Raw genomic sequence first — 5858 nt, forward strand, 5'->3', positions numbered from 1 at the left:
CCTTAGATCTACCTATGGCACGAGGAGGAGGGAGGATGGGCTGTCTCATTGCGTGCGACGTATGTGGAAATTGGCTCGCAGACAATATCCCACTGTTTGTCTTTTGTGCACAGGGAACTGCCAGTACTGTTGTGGCTTTCTCATCTCTGTTATCTGTCCTAAGCACATCACTTCACATTTAGGGGGGGTGTTTCTCTGAACTGAGGTAAATCCAAGGGCATCATTTTACTTTTCCTAAATATTTTTTATTTTTACAACAAACCCACTTGTAGGTATTTGCCCAGGAAACTATATTCCTCTCCCTCCGATTCCCAAGAAGCTGCTGATCTGCACTGCTCCCATTTCAGTGTGGAGAGGGCTTCTCCCTGCTGAGATCAAGTAACTCATCAAAGGTACAGCAGCAGCTGGCAAAACCAAATGACCTTTGGGGACAGTCTTCTGGCTCGAGTCCACATTAGTGACTAACACAAATAGCCCTCTTACTCCAACATCAGCAGCCAAAATCCCATCCAGAGGGTTAAAATCTTAAGCTCAGGCTTTCAAAGCAACCAGGAAAAAGTCTGGTAACCCAACCTGGCCTGCAGCTGCTTCCCTCAGCCCTTCAGCATCCTTTACTGGGTGCCCTTGTACTGCCAAACCGTGAGAGTGAGTCATTAGAGGATGCACCCAGCAACTCTTTGACCTCATCCAGCACTAGAACCTGCTTCCAAAGGTGAGTCATGGCCCAGCACCTCCCCATGCATGACCTGCCTCCAGAGGAGAGGCTGGCTCCTGCACCTCCTTGCATGCCAGCTGCCTCCTTGATGTCTAATGGTCACAGGATGGGCAGGCAGGAACTGCCATGATTTCATTGCAGCTGTGACCTGATTGACCCTTCATCACATCATTTACTCTGCTTCTCTGTGGAGTGAGAGTCATGAGACTTGCCTGCCCGGTATGAGGATTAATTCCCACCAGCTAATGCTTTGAAGATGAGAACAGCATACATCGCCAAGTGCTGCTGTTGTTGCTGTTAGACCTGTGCTCTGACCAGGCTGGGATAATGCACAGTTCAGGAGTCCATGGTGAGAGTCATTTATGTCATTGGTGTCTGTGTGACATCCTTCCTCTAGGAGGATCCCAAAGGGATCCACTATTGGCTGCCTGGAGGGACCCACATCTACCATGTAGTCACCAGGAGGCTGATGGGCAGGGGCAGGAGGGTCCCCTCCTATTCCCATGGCTCAAGGAAGGCCTGATCCAAAGTAGAGAAGGAATTTTTTTAAAGAAGGCTTCACAGGACACCTGTGAGCATCCAGAGAGTCCCAGAGTAAAACCAGCTCCCCTAAAGTATCCCTGGAACACACTGGCCAGTGAGTCAATCTTATTTCTGGCATTTGCTCTTGCTCAGTGAGTTGCTGCTTTCAAGGAATAGAGGTGTAGGAAAATAAAGCTTGGGCCACACCGTGGCTCACTGTTCCCGAAGTTAGATGCTCTTCATCATCACTGTGTGGCTTTCACAGATAGCAAACCCTCCCACAGTGGCATGAGCCACGGCACGCTAACTCTGCCACTGGCATGCCTAGCTGGGGATGACAGGGGCATGGAGGCTACCAGGCTACTAGATCTGTCTCCCTAAGGAAATATCTATCATCTGGATCATTTTTTAGATAAGAGGAACATGTATGCTTCTGAGGTTTGAAAGCACAGGCTACCCCAGCCAAACACGGGCTCCTCGCCTCTTCCCATCAGATGGACATCTGGGATGGCCTGAGACTGTGACACGGGCAGGATCCTATAAGATGTGCCAAATGAGGGTTTGCTGCCCAGAGTCTGCTCTGAAAGAGTGTTTCTGTCTTTATCCTTGTGTGGGAAATGCATCCTTTAATGCAGACATTGGCAATGCAATGACCACATCAATAATTCTCCCGATGACCTGTGCGAACCCAAGAGGGTCACGACATCACGCATTGCCTTTCTGTAAACCAATGCTTCTGGGTTTTGCCCAGCGCAGCACCCTTCACCCACAGCTTCATTTTCACTACTAGAGCTGATTTCCAGTGTTAGCTTTTACCTGTAGTATCTGCATGTGCTGACTGTGAATGTTCACAGGTTGAAGTCAAGACATTGCTGGAATAAAGTCCTACCACCCTCCATGCAGAGTGGCAGCACCAGAACTGTGTCCTCTCCCCGCTGCACCCTGTGGCCACTTTGCAATGTCACTGTGTACTCAGTTTGTCCCAAAACCACAGTTTTTCCCTCTGAAACTGTGCTGTGGCAAATCCCCCCTGGCTCCAACCAGCACTGGGCAATTGCAGAGCCACCCTCAGCTGTTCCTGTGCGCCCTGAGATAAAATTCATTCTTTGGCATGAAAAGCCCAGCTTTGAAGGGATTCAAGGTTGGGCAGGTGGTTTGTGTCCTGCAGCTCCAGGAGAGTGCATAAGAGGCTGTTTTGATGTCTGTGCAACACATGCACACACTGGGCCAGCTGTAGGGAGGGGAATGTTCTCCTTTCGCAGTTAAACATGCCACTTCTAACCTCTCTGCTGCCAATTCCCAGATCTGTAAACTCGGAGTCACAATTGGTTACAGATGTATCAGCTTTGGACAAAAACAAATCCAATGCCTCCACGGTTCCTTTGCAAATACCTGCACCTTCCCAGGCATTTGAATGGGTTTGTCCCTGCTTTGTTAACCCCTGCATACCAGTTGGCTGTGGAGGATGGAAGGCAGAGTTTAAGCACTTGTGGTACCTGCAAAGTAAAGGCTGAAGCAAAGGAAGGAGGCTGCTGCCCCACAACACTCCAATGTGGAAGCACCTGTGGGAGAAGCCCTCAAAAAAGCTGCCCGTGACCTACTGCGTGCAGACCATTGCTACTGCACCAGCCAGTAGGAGCTGAGCAGCTGGGCCACAAACAGATCTATTTTGGTCTCTGGGGAAAGGGTCCACGCTCTGGAGCAGTAGCTCTGATTTCTCTCTGTGCCACCATTTCTAAAATGTCAGTTCCTGCAGCTGGTCCAGCCTGGCTAACCCTGGCTCTGCACCTGTGTTTTTGTGCCATGAGCTTCACTCTTGGGTTTTTTGTTGGTTTTTTCTCAGTCCTAAAATTTTTTTAGCTTTGATTCAGGCTGTGCTACAGTGCCAATGGTGGTAGCTCTCCTGCTGCCTCTTAAAATCTCCAAAGGTTTTAACATGCCACGTGCTCAGTTGAACCCACGGCTCTTGCTGCCTTATGGTCTGACACTGCTTTCAGTCAGCAGGTGACTACCTACTGCAGCCCACTGGCAGCTCCCTGGCTTCTCCCAAGGTCTGGCAGTGTTTGTGAGTTATCATGACAAATCATGACAGCTTTTAAAAGAGAAAGGAGAAATCAATCCCTGTGTCTGCCTTTCCTAGCACTCAGTTCTCTCTTCATCCCCTATTGCAAATCAAACCCAACTGCAGTTCACAGTTGCTGAGTGATCCTCATTAAAAGGATGAAGGTATTTTCAGTGACATGGATCTGACTGGCTTAACCCACTCTGCAGGGCAGGATGTGGGTGACAGGCGACTACAGCTGTTCAGGGACACACTGAGCTCAGTGATGCTGCTAGGAGTTGCCTCACCCCAAGCAGCTCCACTGCTGCAGACCTGGTCCCCTCTGGAGTCTCCTGATGTGTGGACGGTGGTGTCACCTGCAGTGCTGCTGTTGAAAGATGTTCACTTGTTGAAGGCACGGGGCACCTGAACTGCAGAAGAAACACACCAGAGATGATTTCGCAGCTCAAAGCATTCTTGCAAATCAAACAGTGTCTCCTGACACTCAAAAAATAGCTGTCACTGCTTGTAAGAGAAGGTGAGACAACCATCCTGTAGGGGTGGCTTGGGAGGAGACCTCAGCCACAGTGTCCTTGTATCTGGATTTTAATTTTTGCATGCACTGTGGCTCACCATCGCTCTCAAGCACTTTCTGTCCCCAGGGGCTGCAAGAACCCTTCACGTATGGCAGCTTTTAGCCAGTGGGTTTTCACTCTCCCTTCCTCCTGGTGACCCTGTGTAACACCCACAGAGGGGAGCCACGGCAGGAAATAGAGATGGGGCGGCCAGGGACAGACCATACTCCTGGTGTGGAGCTCTCAGCATCAGCAGACACCGTCCCTGCAGCTCTCCTGCCTGCAGTGCTCCCACTCTGTGCCGGTAGTGCTGCACCTGCTCATGCAGCCTTCCCTGCACCTCCAGTGCTTGTTTTCATTAGGTTTTTTTTTTTTTTTTTTTTTTTGAGGGTGAATACATAGCACTGTCACTTACAAGTGCCAGATGTTGCCGAATGCCCGGTGGCAGCCGGCAGCACAGACAGGGAACGGCTGGCAGCATGACCTGGATTAGAACAGCTTATCCCCCTGGCCCCGCAGAAGGCCCCTTGCCACGTCTCTTCTCTGCAGCCCCCAGCCCCAAGCCCAGGCCAGGCAATGCCGCTGGCTGCCTGGCCTGACAGCCATCCACCCCCTCCTGTGGGATACCCCACACACGGTGTCCCCAAGTAATGTTGACTTGGCAATAAGAAAATCCGCATATTGAGGTACGTACACCACAGCAAAGGGCAAACATGTCCTAATCCTAGTACAAAACATCCTTTATTTATTAAATGAGCCATAGTGCATTCCTGGCTGGGGATGTACCCCCTCAACCTGGGCTTGGATGCAAAAACCCCGTGTTTTTAATGTTCAATATAGAACAGTTTTACTAACAAGTGCCAGTGCATGCACTATGTGTATACAACACGTATATTTTCATATGTAATACTGTCTTATATATATTTATATAGCTTTCAGTCATACATATTTATCTATAAAATATGAAAATAAATAGAATTAAATATAAAACCATGCATAAAGCATAGATACAAAAAATAATATACATAAAACATTACACCAGTATAAAATATACACATACAAAGCATACACTTAAAAAACATTCTATTGATAATATTTTATATATATATAGTGTTCTCCATATAGAACCACATGTAACATTATTTCATGTATTCTATCTGTTTTCACAATGTTCTAAATTGATGGCTTTTAAAAGAGGCAGGAGAAATCAATCCCTGTGTCTGCCTTCTCTAGCACTCAGTTCTCTCTTCATCTGCTCCTGCAGGCTGAACCCAACTGCGCTTCAGAGTTGCCAAATGATCCTCTTTAAAAGGATGACGGTATTTTCAGTGACACGGATCTGCCTGGCTTAACCCACACCGCAGGGCAGGATTTAATTCTATATGTTTCTATAATGATAATTTTGCAATGCATATATTATTATTACACTATTATAATATTTTATTATATTATGTTACATTATGTCTTATTGTATTACATAAAATTGCAATACACAGATATCTAAAATATATTCACAAGCCAACAAAACCATGCCTGTATAAATATTTCTATTGATTGTGTCAATAAATCAAACATGGGAGCTATATACGGCATCAAAACACGCATAAAACATTATTTTTATGCATGTTGGTGTTCTACATTTAATGTTTTATGTACACAAGGCAGACACACACGAGAGCTGTCACGCACAGTACACAAATTCAGCACACACTCGTAATTCGGAGAGAGGCTCTCGGCCGCCATCCAGCTCACGTCCCTGGCGACCAGACCACGCCCCCTGTGGTCAGACCACGCCCTCTATGTTCAGGCCACGCCCCCTCCAGCCGCGCGGCTCGGGCTGTGGGCGGGGCCGGCGCCGATAAACACGGCCACGTGCGGGGGGCGGGGCCGGTCCGCGCTTCCGGCAACACGCGCCCGCCGCCGCCGCATAAATAGCGCGGAGCGGCGCCCACAGCCCCGCTGGTTGCTCCCGCATCGCTGCGTTCGGCACCGCTCCGGGCACTGC

General features: G+C 48.6%; 1 long non-coding RNA gene across 1 annotated transcript; it reads left to right on the top strand.

Annotated features, from left to right (window-relative positions):
• The first annotated feature begins 542 nt into the window (after positions 1–542).
• On the top strand, positions 543–2139 carry LOC116795177. The gene is made up of 2 exons (XR_004359981.1): positions 543–712; positions 1113–2139. It is a non-coding gene; the product is annotated as an uncharacterized LOC116795177 (long non-coding RNA).
• The last annotated feature ends 3719 nt before the right edge of the window (positions 2140–5858 follow it).

This window comes from Chiroxiphia lanceolata, chromosome 1 (assembly GCF_009829145.1).
Source record: "Chiroxiphia lanceolata isolate bChiLan1 chromosome 1, bChiLan1.pri, whole genome shotgun sequence".
In the NCBI taxonomy this organism is placed as follows: domain Eukaryota; kingdom Metazoa; phylum Chordata; class Aves; order Passeriformes; family Pipridae; genus Chiroxiphia; species Chiroxiphia lanceolata.